This window comes from Leptidea sinapis, chromosome 11 (assembly GCF_905404315.1).
Source record: "Leptidea sinapis chromosome 11, ilLepSina1.1, whole genome shotgun sequence".
NCBI classification, from domain to species: Eukaryota; Metazoa; Arthropoda; class Insecta; order Lepidoptera; family Pieridae; genus Leptidea; species Leptidea sinapis.
Window position 1 is genome coordinate 9,032,550 of NC_066275.1, and position 17,914 is coordinate 9,050,463.

General features: G+C 32.9%; 1 long non-coding RNA gene across 3 annotated transcripts in view; it reads left to right on the top strand.

The window, feature by feature from the left end:
• LOC126966902 (uncharacterized) overlaps nucleotides 1-17,914 on the top strand; it is a 92,711-nt gene that overhangs the window by 66,217 nt on the left and 8,580 nt on the right. For 2 of the 3 annotated variants that reach the window (XR_007729839.1, XR_007729840.1), the window contains exon 3: nucleotides 10,128-10,478. This is a non-coding gene — a long non-coding RNA (uncharacterized LOC126966902). Of the gene's footprint in view, nucleotides 1-10,127; nucleotides 10,806-17,914 lie in introns of those variants that run through there. The other variant, XR_007729838.1, reaches the window with a different exon arrangement.

Consider the following 17,914-nt stretch of genomic DNA (forward strand, 5'->3'; position numbering starts at 1 on the left):
GCAAAGGAATCAGCACGACTAATTAACAACAACTAGAACACGAGAGTCATAAGTGCTATTTAAAAAAAATATATGTTTAATAAAAATATTTATGAAACATGGAGTATGTTGTTAAGCCACCCGTGAGAAATCCTCAGAATTTTCAAGTGCAATGAATTGTAATAGAACATAAAACAAATAGCATAAACAAAATTTAGTGTAGACTAAGAAATAAACGAAAAAAACTACTTCATTCTAAAATCAAAAAACTACAGAATAAAAGAAACAAAAGCGTTTAAAAAGTTAACAAGTTGAATTGAGTAGCGATCGTGAGTACGTAATAAGGGGTATGGAAGCTCCAGTTCTGCATTGGCTTTATGGACCGTTAGTGCTACTGAAATCAATAAAAGTGCTGGAATGTACTGGGCATGCGCACGACAGGCCCACACCAAACTGAGTCAGCTACATTTATTTTATAGCCACTTGTTTTTGTGTCTATAGCCACTTTATACTCTACGTTTGAATAGAAGAGGGAATTAATTGACAGGTCGTAGAATGTCGTGTTTTGGCGCCAAGTAATAGGTTAAACAAATTTTGTACTAATAATTATGTATAGATAAGTTTTGAAGTGAAATATCTATAGGCGCGTGGGTATTTTTTGAGATGGGAAAAATCCATTGAACTGGCGACACTGTTGCCGTTACCGACACCTATGTATATAAGTATGTACTAAGTATGCCTCTAAATTACTGGAGGTCAGCAGTCAGTTTCTTAAACTTTTCCTTGTCCATGGCTGAGCGGAATAGTTCTTGGACTGTCTTGATGCCAATCCACTTCCTTATATTTCTGAGCCAAAACTTCTTTTTTCTTCCAACACCTCTTTTCCCAGCAATTTTCCCCATCAAAATAGTTTGCAGCAGGCGGTATCTATCGTTGCGCAATATATGATGATGGTTCTCACTAACTCGATGTTCTTCTGCATTCGGACAAGGACCTCTGCGTTGGACACTTTAGCCGTCCAACTTATGCGGAGCACTCTACGATACGTCCACATCTCGATGGCGTCAATCTTTCCTTCCACTAAGGCCCATGTCTCACAACCGTATAAAACAACGGGCCGTAGCATTGCAGGAGTCTGGTAAGGAGTTTCAAAGAAAGTTGACGGCTGCAAAGAACTTTTCTCATCTTCATAAAAAATGCGCGAACAATTTCTATCCGAGCTCGGATTTCCGTTTCGCTTTTCCATGAGTCTGTTAGCCATGCCCCAAGATATTATATATATAAACTATGTATAAATAATAAATAAAATAATTATTTAATTTATATATTGTTATAACTCATTATATTATTTTAATATGATTATCAATTGAAGCCGTGTTACCAACTAAACACTCACGCATCACGAGAGTAAGGAGCTATCAAATCTTACTTTAGATTTGTTAGATTTTTTATAGAAAACATTGACGAAATAACCTCAACGTTTGAGCAGCGTTGGCATTCTCCATACCTAGAATTAAAAAAAAATCCTTTACAATTATATTATTTTAACAATGATAAAATGTTACATTGACATAATTTATTTAAAAAAATCTGAGTTACCCTCAAGTCGCGTCTAAAGAAGTTTTTCTTCAAAAAACAATTTTAATTTGCTGACTTATGTATATGTGTACAATAAGTCTTTTGTTGGCTTCGCCTCAGTTGAAATCTTAATGGTTTCTAGAGTCTCAAGACGATACGTTAGGAATACGAAGCCATTAAAAGATTATTGTAATCATTCGTTATCATATTCGAATGAATACTGTAGCTATTCGGTTCCTGCTGGGTTTATCTTATAACTCACTCTGGGTCCATATTTATGGCTGAATAAAGACTTTTTTAATTCCGCCCACTTAAGCTGTATATCAGACGAAATAAATCAAAGATGAACAGAGATTATGAAATTTATTCAAACTGCCTTACAAAATCTTAATGCAATTTTGAATATTAATTGAGACATTATGTCTGTTATAGGTATTAAATTTTTGATTATCATTCTATAAGCTACCGTAGATTTACCAATTAGCATACAAGTTGAGGTAAAACTGTAAAAACTTAAAAAGCGAGCTTTATTTATTTTCAATAAATGTTGAGCGTTTACGTTCTTTTTATGGTGTGATAGTTCATAAAAGTGATTTATTATGTCACGGAGTCGTCAACAACTTTGAAGCCATCTTCAAAGCTGATACGACGTTTAACGACAGCACAATTAATTAAAAAGGCATAAAAGCCACTTTTATATACGAGGAGACTATAAAGACTAACTTTTATACGTCGTAAATGCGATTGTCTGAGTACCCTGACGACTATACCGACGGTGATACCGGGCTGAACTTGGAGGGTTACACATCTCAAGCAAAGTGCTTATGGCGCTATAAAAAAACCGGAATAGCCCGAATCAGGTGTGCTTTTAAGATGGTCATAATATTGATGAGTAAGCTGTTTCTAATATTGGAGCTAACTAAAAGTTTTTAAACTAGATACTTCACTCTATACATGCACGGTAATATTGACGACCCATATAGCCGAATGGTTACCCTGACTACTAAGCTAGAGGATCCCGGGTTCGAGTTCTGGTAGGTGCAATCATTTGTATGATGAATATGGATGTTTGTTTCCAAGTCATGGATGTTTAACTGTATTTATGTATGTTTAAGTTAGTATATTGTATTAAATATATCGTTGTCTTATACCCATAGTACAGGCTATGGCAAGAAAAAAAAGTGTGCCAATATTATTTACTTATATTATGTTATAAAATATGATGTTCAGGCTGTCTATATTTAGCTTAATCTAATGTCTATTAATATTATATACATTTCTAGCCTCTGAGTTCAAGATGTATGCAAAGCAGAAAAGGTAACCGATGTTTTTATTAAAGGCCACAAGATTCACGTTTGATTCGATGGTTTGATGATTTTTGACAATTTTTTGTACGTTTCGGTCTAAGTTTTTTCATCAATACTACTCTTTTATAAAATTATGTTGTCCGCAAAGTGATAAAAGATATTAGCTTCATGTAACTCAATTGCCTTTTCCGGCTAACATTAAAAAAATTGAAATCATTGTAATAATATCTTAAAATGATAAATATTTCAATATCAGCGTGGATCGGATTTAAATAAAGACTATTTATAAAAATGTAATACGTAAAAGAATAAACACAAAATTCGCCGAATCGAAGAGTCCGTATCAGAGCTCCAAGCAAAACATGATACTAAATCAAATAGATACAGATGAACAAAGAAAACATCGCATAAAAGCAATTCAGATCAAAGTTAGATGTCTCCAAAGCTAATAAAAGTGATTTATACGTCTTCTGAAGTAAACTTTGAATGGAAAGAGCGTGATTTTTAAATAAACCATTAAAGAAAAAGTTCCGGACCATTTGAGGCGGGCTTATTGTATCGGAGCACTTTGTTCCGTGAAACTTGGAATATTTTCGATATTAAATTGTGAAAACGCTTTGGGAAATTACCGTACATTCAATGAAACAGTTTATTAACTTTAAAGAACTGAATTCAACAAACGTAAGCATAGCATATAAGCATTTAAAAAAGATAAAAACTAGTCAATATGTTTTCCTTATTAGCTTAGTGCTTACAAACCTTAGTGATTTCTTTATATAAGTAACATTTAATTCAAGACAAATGAAAGACTAAATAAATTTATGAACATTATAATCGCAAAGAATAATTAAAATAAATAAGACAGTAGATTTTTCCTATGTATTTTTATTCACTTAGATGCACAAAATATATCTACAAAATATCTATTACATAACATACCCAAGTTAAGTAAGTTAAAAAGACAAACATAATATTCTGCATATGGAAAATATCTTTACTTCGTTCTCAGTGTCTCTACCAATACCCATTACTAAAAATATAAACATATTCTGTTTAGAAAAACTCTGTCAAAGCATATTTTCCATATTTTAGTCAAACAACTAATATAAAAAATTTTAATATCCCTTATCACTTGAAAATAATGTTTTTATTTTAAAAGGCTAAGGAAGTATTGGTAGGTTTCTCTTTACCTAAAAATGAATTATTTGTTAACTTCTTAAAATAAATACAACGGTGATCATACATAGACACGTTACATCAAAAAATCATAGGTTTTCGTATGGTTTTTCTGTTTCAATACCAAATCCATAATGAAGTGTGTTTTATCACTGTCTTCATAACTGTGTAATGAGGAGACCAAATATACTTGATTTATTTATTTATGAACCACCAACAGAATTACATGTGCTACGCTGACATAAAACAGGTCTTAGGTGCTAAGGATACACATTTACAGTATGTACATAAATACATGATATGATAATAAGGGACGAGACGAGCAGGACGTTCAGCTCTTGGTAATTGATACGCCATGCCTATTACGATGCAGTGCCGCTCAGGATTCTCAAAAAAAAAACAAAAATTCTGAGTGGCACTACAATTTCGCTCGTCACCTTGAGACATAAGATGTTAAGCCTCATTTGCCCAGTAATTTCACTAGCTACGGCGCCCTTCAGACCGAAACACAGTAATGCTTTCAAATCACTGCTTCACGGCAGATAGGCGCCGTTGTGGTACCCATAATCTGGCCGGCTTCCTGTGCAAAGGAGCCTCGCACTGGTAAAGTGAAGGCTAGATATAGTTAAGTAAATATTAAATTTATATAACGAAATATGTAAGAAATAAAAATAATAGAAAAAAATGATTATCTACAATCTTAACATCTGATTTGATCGACGGATCACGTATTGAGACGGTATATTATGTGTGATCTATTGGCTCTACTGCTGCAGCTAACCCAAATAGGACCAATAGGGACGATGCTTCCTAGAATCCTTACAGGCTTTAGTGATTTGTGTTTGATTGAGGGATGCTTGTGTCTTATGACAGACATGCATCATGCTTCTAGGTCGATATGGCACGGGGTTCAATTTGTTCAGAATCGTCGATAAGATTTAGATTTCGTCTTTTGTTGTATAATAAAAAGGCACACTATGCTCATGACTTTCCATGAGATAACCAGGACGTGTTATTTTTTTTTATAGTACAACGTTTTAAAAGTGTTATCGAAAGTCAGTCTATATGATTATAATTATAAAAAAACATAAAAAGCTACGTCAGCAATAATATTCATTTTTTTTAGGGACGAAATGAGCAGGAGGTTCATTTGATGATAATTGATACGCCCTGCCCAATACAATGGAGTGAATGAGACATAAGATGTTAAGTCTCGTTTGTCCAGTAATTTGACTAGCTGCGGCGCCCTTTAGATCGAAACTAAATAATGTTTACACATTACTCCTTCACGGCAGAAATAGGCGCCGTTTTGGTACCCATAATATAGCCGGCATCCTGTGCAAAAGGAGCCTCCCACTAGTAAATTAAGATACCCATAGTACTGCTTTATTATAATATTCTTAAATAAAACCAAGTCTATACTTCCAAGACGAAAATGTAACATTGAACGCTAGAGATTTCCGAAAGATCTTTTCCGAATCTACGAGATTTATTCCGGGCTCAAGGGATGTCGTATGTATTTATATATGAATACATCACTAAGGCGGGGGGACTCAACGGGTGGTACGGAAGGCAAACACAGGAAGTCTCGCAACTTCGCCGAGAAGGGGACTGGAAGGGTACATTATACTTACAGGAAATGAGTTTATTTGATATAGATTAATATTATTCTTTGTAAACTGTGGTATGTTTTAATAAAATGGTAACTTAAGATTGATGTAGGTACACTGCGGTGGGATCGCATAAAACGAAACCGCACGTGCGATGCGTTAACGCAATGCAAAAGTTTCAACGCTAATATTTTAGTATCGTATCGTAATTCGCTAACACATCTCAGATTTTTACGATCACGCACCTGATACCGCAACCGCACCGACGCACCGCAAGATAAACTTAAAAAGGGGTTCATCTAAGGGCACCGGCAATTTTCATGATGCGTTGTGCGACGTTGTAGATATATAATGCATCATTGCAATTATGTGGTCTCTCTTATACTAATATACTTAAAGTAGGTACCTAATAATTAATAGGTTACTTAAAATCAAATATAAACATTCACAATTGAATGGATTGCTTTTTTTTTTGAAAATAAGGGACGAGACGAGCAGGAAGTTCAGCTGATGGTAATGGATACCTGCCCATTATAATGCAGTGCCGCTCAGGATTCTTGAAAAACCCAAAAATTCTGAGCGGCACTACAATTGCGCTCGTCACCTTGAGACATAAGATGTAAAGTTTTATTTGCCCAGTAATTTTACTACCTATGGCACTATCCCGGTAGCTGCAATCATTAATATGCTGAAAATGGATGTCTGTTTCCCAGTCATGGATGTTTATATGTATTCATGTATGTTTAAGTAAGTATATTGTATTAAATATATCGTTGTCTTGCAACCCATATCACAGGCTATATATGTTAATTTGGGGCAAGATAATATGTGTAAAAAGTGTGTCAATATTATTATTTTAATAATATAATGTACGTTTACATTTTAAATATATTGATATATAAATCGTGTACCGAGTAATATGAAATTAATAAAACACGCCGTAACCCATACATAACTCGTACAAACCACATGCTAACTGATGTTTTAAACATTTATTGAAGTTATAAGAAAAGCAATGTCGTGTTGTGAAATGTTGCTGCGGAATATTATGGTGAGCTTTATGGAATAATGCATGCGGTGTGAAGGTTACTCTACTTGTTATAACGCTGCATTCTTCGGGTATTTATTATTGGATATCTGATTTTCATTGTCCTAAAAACCTAATATAACTGTGGCAATACTACCTATATATCTGCCTGTGTGTCTGGCTATTAATTCTTACAATTAAAAATGCATTTTTTTATGATGTTATCTTCATAAAATGATATGTTTATTTTTTAACTCTCAGCAATAAATAAAAAATAATTCTATTCGAAATAATAGATGATGAGATTTTTGTACTATTTTCTTTGGAGCTATACTTATATATTAGAGTAGATATACTTTGTCATTTTGCTAGTGACAAGGATCATTTTGTACATTTTGTACGGTTGAACCGCGTATCAAAATAGCAAGAACTTTGATCAAGTCACTCTCTTTAACTGTAGGAATTGATTTAGTCCTGGACATCTTCGATAAGCACCTGGTTTACTTTGATGATACATGAAAACGGCCTAGAGGGAATTTTCATTTCTCGCGATTTAATTTCATTTTTCCTAATAGGATTTCGTGCGAATTTTGACTTTAACAACATAAACAGCCTTTTAGTTTTAACAGAACGCAACTGCTTTGATCTCTTACGATCTCCGACTAAGGATGTGTTCATATATCGATAGTAAGATATACGACTGATACAACTGATACGATTCTTACTTTTGAAGTACCTTGAAAATTACCGACGGCTTTGCCCACTTTTTGCAAGACAATCACTGCAACTCTGTATAATTTAACACCTTATTACCATTAATGTGAACAATTTGTTCCTTTAAAGTGATATCCCTCACTTCTGAGATTTATTACACTTTGGAAATTGGAAAGAGCGCTCGGACGGAACCCGACAGTCGCGGGTTCGAGTCCGCATCGTTCATAAATTTTTGGTTACAAATTTAATGTGTATTATTTATATTACCATTAATTTGATTTAATATACCAGATTTAAATATGTATACTAATACCTCGAAAAAATATGTGATATGGCAAGAATTGATCGAAGTTTCCAACAAAATAAACGCGTTCCTAATTTGAATTAAAAAATTAATCAAAATTAGAAGTTTACTGGGTTGCATCATATTAGCTGGGCTTAAGTCAAATTTAACAGTAACAGTTAAGTAATTCTGACCTTAACATAAACTGCGGTATGTGCTGCACCATCGTATTACTGGGCATAGTTAAAATTAAAGTTTAAAAGTAAATATAAAGTCCATATCGAATATTTATTTGACATTTCGCTAATTAGCTATTTAACAATAACAATAACTTTAACCGGCGAAGAATGGACGGTTACGGTTAACAGTTAAAGTTATGATGTCATCTAAAAATTGACATATGGTGCAACACATTTTTTGCTTAGCCGGTACTTTAACATATTATTAATGTTATTTGGTGCAACCCAGACTCAAAGTTGTAACAATATTTAGAGCCAGCCTTAACTAGGCTATATAACTTATAATACAAGAACATTTTTGATTTTGACTTTGCTATTTTTGTTATTCCTTTGATGATCGTCATACTGCAATTACAATTGCTATTGCAAAATAGTTTGTTATTTTTAAGTGATATCCCTACTCATCTCGGATGAAGAATATAAATTTAATTTGTACCAAGAATATATGGACGATGCAGGACGGTTGGCTTATTTGTTGAGAGCGCTGGGACATAACCTGAGAGGCGCTTGTTCGAATCTGACATCGTCCATAAATTTATGTACCTACAAATTAAATTTCTATTTTGCAAAATAGTATTATAGTCATCACTTAGGTAAAATCAAATAACGCTTTAGTATTTAATATTCCTATATTTCAATTAAGGCAATTAAATTAAGACAAATATTTAATAAACGAAGTAGAGCAACCTTCACATATGCAAAAAGAAAAGTAAACAAGTAAAATATAAATTTCGCGTTTCGGCAGTTTCCCGCACACGTTACGGGCTGAGTTCTCATTTGAAACAACTGCTAAGACTCCCTGTAATGCTGTATACCCTTCACAGATGTGGCTCAAGTATAAGGAGAGATAAGATTCACTTCTGTTATTAGCAGATCATTATTTTTTAACTACCCGTTTTGATATTATTATGTTTGATTGAGCATAATCGTTCTTATAATACTTTTGGCATATCTTCTATGATTTGCACTTTTTATTGTCTCAATATATTTTTATTATATCAATAGCCTGTAAAGCTCCTTTTAAAAGTAAAACAAAAAATTTGAATATATATAAATATCAACTGTTAATTCTTTGTAATTCTATTTTTTATGTTTAGACCCCAATAAAAATTTGCTATAGTTAATGTTAATTAAATATTGTATTCCTTTCATTGTTGTAAATTTGTAAAAAGTATTCGCCCGTGTATGATAAATAAATAATAACATTCAACAACTTACAAAATTTAAATTGGAAATTAAAAAATTTTAGTCAAATTTAATTATCAAAATTAACTATGGATAATTAACTGCGCAAAATCTAGTAATCTCAATATATTTACATTGAATTAAATGGAACTGTGATAATATTGAAATATATTTTATGTTTGGTTCCGCATGTATTTGGCACAGTGTCAAAGCATTTTTGGCTCGGTGTGTATGTACTTCATGAATGCATCTGTTTCCCGACTGGAATATATTATTATTACCTATTTGAGCTTACTTACTACTAATATATTGGTATTGCTCACAAGCTTACGTACGGAAATTTAATCAAAGGATAAAACATTTTATGTAGATATAAATTTATACAATGTATATGTTGATATTCGGTTGTAACAAATTTAGCGGATAAATACTGAGTTAAATGTGACATAGGTGTAGGTTTGCAGATAATCACAAAAAAAAAACATTTTTAAAATTTACGATAGTAGTAATAATATTATATCTAACATACATATTGTATTTTCGCTCCCCAAATGGAGTATCTACTACGCCAAATAATTTCATATTATATCGTAAAGTATTTGAGAAGTTCAGAAACTGAGGCTGAAATGGCAACTCACATTTCACTACCACTATACTCACACAGTACACTCGAATAACATTACACATACCGACGTGAAAGAAATGCCCTTTTTTATATTAATGAAGCATTAAACTGCAACCTCGACAGACCAACCAGCATTGAATTAACGATACATATTATCAGAAATTGGGATCATTAGATAAGTGTTGACGAACGTTTCCTAATGCAGTTTAAAGTATTTATTTAAACACACAGAAAGTCGCACACATAATTAACACAAAAGAGAAGAACAGAGAAGAGAAAGATTATTTGTTTCATCTGTCTAAAACAGTAGCATCATGATGTAGTAATTAAGATATTCTCAATAAGTAGTTGAATGTAATTTTGTAAACCTATAAACGAATAACTGAAGATTTATTTTTTTACAGAGAACGACAAATACAGGATCTCATAGCGCCAACATTTCTAAAGCCAGATACATATTAGATTAAGAAACCGAAGAAAAAAGGAAAAACAAAATTGAAAACAAGCCATTGTTATGTTATACGAAGGTTGAACGAGGAAAAGGCAATCTACATGGAGGGTTTGCACCGGACGCCTGCGAGATGAGGAAATAAGAATTCATCCTTTCACGCTGCGGGGGGTTGGGTGGGCTTCAGCGGGGTTTGGGGGGGTTGAAGGCTAGGGGTGTGAAGACGGACGACGCCGTTCCAAAATCCCATTATACGAACAGGAGCTGTTTTCTATCTTGGGATGGAGACTCCACCGACCCACTCCCGGTGCGATTTCCAACTTTGTTTATGAAAATTACCCATTAAAATAGCAATGAAAGTAATGCTTTTACTCACGAAATTAATTACGAAATTGATATAGATTTTTATTGAGGGTACGTTTGGGTTGTCAGTGGTCCGCTGTTATTTCCTTTACTTACGATTGATATAATATTTTTAAAGTAGCTTAATTGTTTTATTTAAATAACTAGCTGACCCGGCAAACGTTGTTTTGCCATATAAAGTATAATTCACGCTATAGTTTTATAAGTAATAAAATATTGCCTATATTATAGCCTGTACATCATTTTGTTCTATTGTCAATAGTTTCTGCAGCGCACGCAAAAATAGGTTTTCGATTTTACACCTTGTGTTACAAAATAGCAATTTTATTACGGATCCCTAATTTTGAAAAAAAAAACATAGCCTATAGCCTTCCTCGATAAATGGACTACCCATCACTGAAAGAATCATTCAAATCGGACCAGTAGTACCAGAGATTAGCGCGTTCAAACAAACAAACAAACACTGCAGCTTTATAATATTAGTATAGATAAGGCCACAAGGAAATGGCCCACTTGATGCCAATAACTATAATTATATAATGATTTTTAATGATGATCTGGAAGATGAAAATGTTCTTGGGCCGTGATAGGCAATCATTCAATCTTCAAAATTCTGATAGTGTTAGTTATAGATCTCAAAAGTTACAATTGTGAAAAATTGACAAAGTTTTTATTTTTTATATATAACATATATACAGAATTAAACCCGTAAAAAAATCAGTAAAGGAACTTACAATACGAGGAACGGACTCATAGAATAACTTATTGTAGAGATAACATAACTTAAATCATAATTTTACAATTTCCTGTGTTTAATATTTTATATCAAACAATTACAATTTTACCCTAATCGGTACTTGGTGCAACTTGTAACTCATAAATTATATAACTCCCATTTCCCTACTGAGATTTATGTCACTAAATTAAATAAAAAATAAACTTATTACAATTGAACGAAAATTTAAATACACATTACCGCTCTCCCTCTTTATTGAGAAGTGAAGCATTTTCTTTTACAATGATCTTCTTTTCTTTTCCCACTTATTGTAATCCTCTGTAAAAGAAAGAGACAAAGAGTGCTGCCCCTGGCTCGATATAAAGAAAGATTATCCGGAGCCCCTAAGGAAGTTTGAAATTGCTTTTGTAGCGAAAAGGATTATATGTTAGTGCTACGTCGTAGCGAATTCTCGTGGTAACAGAGGGTGAATTCGGAAGATTTCTTGTTTATAATTTTTTATAAAAATTATATATAATAATTTAAAACTTTAATCTGATATTTATTCGTAATATATTAACACTGCAGCATTTCTTAAATTACTAATTCGTTACATTTAAATAGACAGAAATATTAGTCATTTTTGTCAGGTTTTTGTTATTTTAAACACAACATAGATGTTTGTTTAGTTAAATTTATCAAGAATTTCTCATGTTATAAATGAATTTCTTATAATTAGTTAACACATGTCAATTAAACTTACAACTACAAATTAAATTTCAACATTTAAATAACCTTTGCGTTTGTGTAGGTACCTATTATATTTTTTTAAATAGGCTTAATAATTTTTACACTTTCATTTATTTTTCTATAACTTTCATTTTTATCTTTTTTCTTTTATCTTTTTAATAGTTTAATTGTATATTTCCATACAGGTTTGGACATGTTTCAGTAAATGTGTTCATAAACAACGTGATATCGCAACAAAGCAGGGACACCGCCATGAGCTGGTTTAATCCGACGAAATCCGCTACGATCCGGTCAAATCCGGTAAAATATCCCGCATTGAGGCGCCGCGATACTGCCTAGACGGTGTTAATCCCTGATTTAAATTCAAAAGCACCTGTATTAACGTGTATCCTAATATAACAGTGATATAACGGCTTTATGTATTTGTGAATATTTTATCTAGATTTATTATTTTAATTCGATTTAGAAGTAATATAATATACTGTATAATAATTTAATTTACAAAATGCATATTTAAAGTGCTACCTTTCACACAAACCAAATTAGGTATGATGGAATAACTAATGGTATTTATTCAAACAAAACATATCTTGTAACTATATTTACAATACTATGATTTCAAAACTATAATTACGGGGAAGTGTACCTAGAATACTGGCAGCATTTCCACGTTCGATAGCTGGGCTGATCTATTGACCGAAATAGCTGCCAACGCTTGGGTTTCCAGTACCCCTATTGAGGTGCGTAGATAGTACAGTTTACAGGAGCCAAAGTGTCGACGCAAGTCACGCCCCACACTAGCGTCATTCCAACAGGACCGTGGCCATCATTGCCGTTTGGCTCTAAAACGGCTAGTATAATAAGAGCGGCAAATGCCCTTCATTAATGCTGGCGTGATACGGGCACGGTCTGTCGATTTTAGGAAGTGACCTGAACGCCACATCGGTATTGATATGGTTAGTTAAATTTTTACCCAGCCGGAGTGATACGCATATTGCCAATGTCATATTATCAAATAGCGTTCTAATTGGCGCAGAAGACAACGCATGTAACCAAAACACCGAGAGATTTTGTGTCACGGCCAAAAGACGAACACGCTCTGTTCTGTCAGTAGATGTGATCAAAACATCATCAAAGGCTGACTGACAAAGATGTGCAGCCAATGCTTTTTTACTCTTTAAATCGTTTGGATAATTTTGAACATTTGCAATTATTAGCCAAGCATTGTATGCTTTGTTCAAAAGCACAATCTCTGAGTTACCAGTGAGAGGCTCCTTTGCACAGAAGGCCGGCTAGATTATGGGTACCATAACGCTGCTCGTCTCATACCTTATTTTAATATAAAAAAAACCTAGTACATGATAATACTAATCCAAGGGAAATTATATTAGATATTTTAGATCACGTTTAAGACGAAATACTTCATCTACATTATATAAACTGCCTTTGTCTGATCCTCTAAGTGCAACATCAGTATCGCATTTATTATAATATTGCAGTATTTGTTTTAATTGTAGAAATATAACTATGTAGGTACACTTAACTATTGCGTCTATTGACATACCGGCAGACAGAGAGTCAGATATCAGAGTCTTATTAATAGAAATCCCGTTGCTTGACTTTCGAGTACGGAACCTTAACAATAAATATCATCTCGGTTGTACTTATACAATGTTTTGTAACCAAAATTTATGAACAATGCGGGACTCGAACCGTAGTTGCAGATGGAGCCACAACCTGAGAGTTGAACAAGTCATACCAAGATTTACTATGCGTCACTCGAACGGTTGGGACAGTTGGTAAGAGTGCTCAGAGGGAACCCGTGATGCGCGGGTTCCAGTCTCGCAACGTTCATAAATTTTGGGTAAAAATTTAATTTTGTATAAATAATTCCAGAATTGAGGGATATCACTTTAAAATAACAAATTCTTTAAATCGTACTTACGTTTACTTGAAACGTTATGTATCGTATTATATATTTACATATCTGTACAATCCACACCAACCTTCAGTATCCGTTAATTAACCAAAACACCATAAATTTCCATATCTCACCATCACCATTACATCGAAAGGGGTCCCGCGAATAATCCGCCACACATAACGAGATCGAAAATGAAACATAAATCCACTAGACGGACTACTGGACGATTAAACCCATTAACATATCGCACGGGTCACCAAGGCCCTGGAGTGTTCGTCCAATCAACCAACCCTTTAAAGCCAAATTAAAAAGACCTCTATACTCGCATGTTGAAGGAAATATTCGATGGAACGCATGGATCGCATTGAAATGGTTGGTATGTATCAGGATTCATGATAGGGCTCCCCTGTACGCCCCCGCTAGATGTACGGTTACGAGCGTACCACAATACCATAGACTATAAATATAGCCAGTACGCGGGTACATATGCTGCGAGTACAGAATTTGTATTGTTTATGCCACATTAAATTGTTTGAATGTTGTTTGGTTATTGCTGAAAGCGTATTCGATTCGTGTTTGCTATGTTGTGTTGGGTAGGTATATTTATACGGCATATATATTGCGTATATGCCTTGCGAGAATTGCTTTACATGAAGACAGTCTTCGATTATACATATAAACGTCCTTTATTTTGTTACTTTATTTATTCTTTAGAAGACAATATTTGACTATTTTTATTTACATACTAAATGTATTGCGTGGTGCGATATTCGAACCTGTGCGTGTAGGAGTCAACCCCAGCGCTCTAACTATTAAGCCAATTATCCAATCATGACGCAAAATCCATACGTTTTGGTATCTTCGTTCAAATTTTCAGTTTAATGCACAATATTTTACAAATTTATAAAGTACCCAAGACTTATTTATCAAAAGTTTTATCACATGCAACATTTTTAAGACAAAAGTTGTTGGTACTTATATTAATATTTTCTCTTAGAATAGAGATATATTAGAAATTTATAAAATTAGTCCCATAATATCAAATGCTCAAAATGAAGGCAAATAAAAGGTCAAAAAAACATTTCTTAGTATATGATATTAAATATTTACCTATATACATAAAAAGAATTGATTTTGAGGTAAGCCTTATTCAATTAACTAGAAAATAAAAGTATTAAAATAAAGACAATTTGATCCATTATGTTAAAATTTCATATCAATTTATATGAAAACAAATATTTTAATAGAATTTTAAATCACTTAATGCACTTCAATAATAAATACAAAAATACTCTAGATATGGTTAGCTGCTTTTAAATCTTCACACGATGTATTCACAAGCGTGTATTATGAAAAACATATATACCTGAAGGATATGAAAATATCGTATAAATGAAGTTAGTAATGTGATAAGGGCCGGGTACCGTGGCTACATCCCACGCACACCTTATTTCAATAACAATGTCTCCCACAAAGGGACTTTAAATATCTGTTTATGATGTTTGATCCTTTCCTATGTTATGCTGGGTAGAAATATATAATACCTACTGAGAGTATATACTTTCTATAGGTTTATTCATAAAAACAATACTAATTATAACTATATTTACAACACTGAAATTGATTAAATGAAGTAATAAATAACTACCCTCAGGCTATTTAATAATAAATTTGATTGTACGATATTATATTACATTTTAACCATATTTTTAAAGAAAAAAAAAGCCTGCTGAGTTTCTTCCGCCCGTTCTTCTTAAGTCAGAGGCATACTTTTTGGAATGGGTGGTAGGATTTTGAATTTCAATAGAAATATTTCAAATTAAAAACTATCACTAAAAGAAATTTTACCAAGAATACTGTCATATACATATACTTTCTCATTCGAAACAAATTTATGAGTACAATTCACAAAAATGTTTAAATATAAACAAAGATAATAATAATAATAATAATAAAAGCCTTTATTAACAATATATAAATAAGTGCAGTTAGATTTCTAATCTTAAATCTACTATTGAAATTTGATTATATAAGAGTACTTACGTATTTTAGGAAGGAAGGTTCAATTTAGAGTAATTCACAAACACACACACACACACACACGCCCTCTCACTAAACCACACACGCACAAATATCAAGTCTTATTATAAATATTGTAAATCCGTTATTAGATGTAAGTTCTACAAAATAGTATTATTATAACCTAATTTAAGTTCTGTGGATCTTGTGATGTTTTAAATTAATAAATAAATAAGTAATAATTTACTATATTATACACCGGTTTCTAGATTGTTTTGCTTTTCAGCATAGGCCTCCCCAAGTTTTCTCCACAAAGATCTATCTCTTGCTGTCCTAGATAATAAATTATCAAATCTAATAATTGATCGAACATGTCTGACGATTGGTAAACGTGTCTATTTATAAAGAAATTCTAAAAAGACTCGGTTGTGCAGTAGCTAGAATGATGGACTCGCATTGAGATGCCCCCGGTTCAATCCAAACCCGCCACGTGGCCGTGTGTTTTCGGTTTATCAGACTCTTTACAAGTTCGGCGACGCTCTTGTGATTCCTCTCATGTTCAAGGAGTGTCTCCTACAGTTTGTCCTCCTCTTAAAAAAATACATAATAATGTATTTATTATGTTGAGCAAGGTCTGAAATATCCCTTGCAACTATATCAACAGTCCTCTTACAAAAATACATTATTAATGTACAGTCCACACAATGAACAGTCCACAAATATAAAGTTGGTTAAGTGAAATTTGCACATTATTCCCCGATTTTCCCGATACTGGCTCGAAACTCGAACCTTTAATTAAAAAGAGGACATATACTAAAAAAAATAATTGAATATAAAATTCTCGTGTCATGGTGTTAAACATTGAACTTCTCCGAAACGGCTTGACCGATTCTCATGAAATTTTGAGTGCATATTGGGTAGGTCTGAGAATCGGACAACATCTATTTTTCATCCCCCAAATGTTTCGGGTGGTCCACACGATTTTTCTTTTAATTTTTTTGACATATGAGTCAGCATTAAAAAATACATACAACTTCAAATTTTCACCTATCTACGATCAACAGTTACTTTTGTATCGCGATTTTAATATCGGCAATACGACGTTTGCTGGGTCAGCTAGTAATTGAATAAATACGGTCAAAATATATATTGAAGTCCCTCATAACATATAAATAGTTCAGATAATACATGAGATATCTACGCGATACTTAAGTTTAAAATATGCGGGTTGGTCACTTGGGAAATTTAACAACCTCGCTGTATTTGGACGATCGCTGCCCTTTCGACCCTCCCCACTCCCAATATTCCTCACTTTGAATGATATTTGCATCTAATTGTTAGCCATTGTTGTATTATGGGAACGGCCGCTATGACAAAATAAAACATTTTATTTAAACAATTAGACAAGATCCGATAATATTTCATGTCAAGCTATCAGAAATAATGATTGCTTAGTTAATGTTTTCCATATTTAACGAAACAGATAAAGTTTTGCTACCAAATCAATTTACAGGATGCTGATTCTTATAGCACTAAATTAAACTAAAAATTCTCATATCTAGATAAATAGAGTATTTATATTTAATTCATAAACTATATTTTAACATGATTTTTAAAAGATTTTTTTTTAATCTATACTAATATTATAAAGCTGCAGTGTTTGTTTGTTTGTTTGAACGCGCTAATCTCTGGTACTACTGGTCCGATTTGAATGATTCTTTCAGTGTTGGGTAGTCCATTTATCGATTTTAGGGACCTATAGGGAATTATACTTTATATGGCAAAACAACGCTCGCCGGGTCAGCTAGTGTTGAATATAACTAGTTAGAATAACCAACCATAGCTTGTATGTAAGTGAAAATCAATTGTTAATGTTAAGTTAAGTTATTGTTGGTACATCTTATAAAATAAAGAAATAAAAAAATAAAATGATTTTTGTATGATTACAAGTAATCGTACAACACAAAAATAG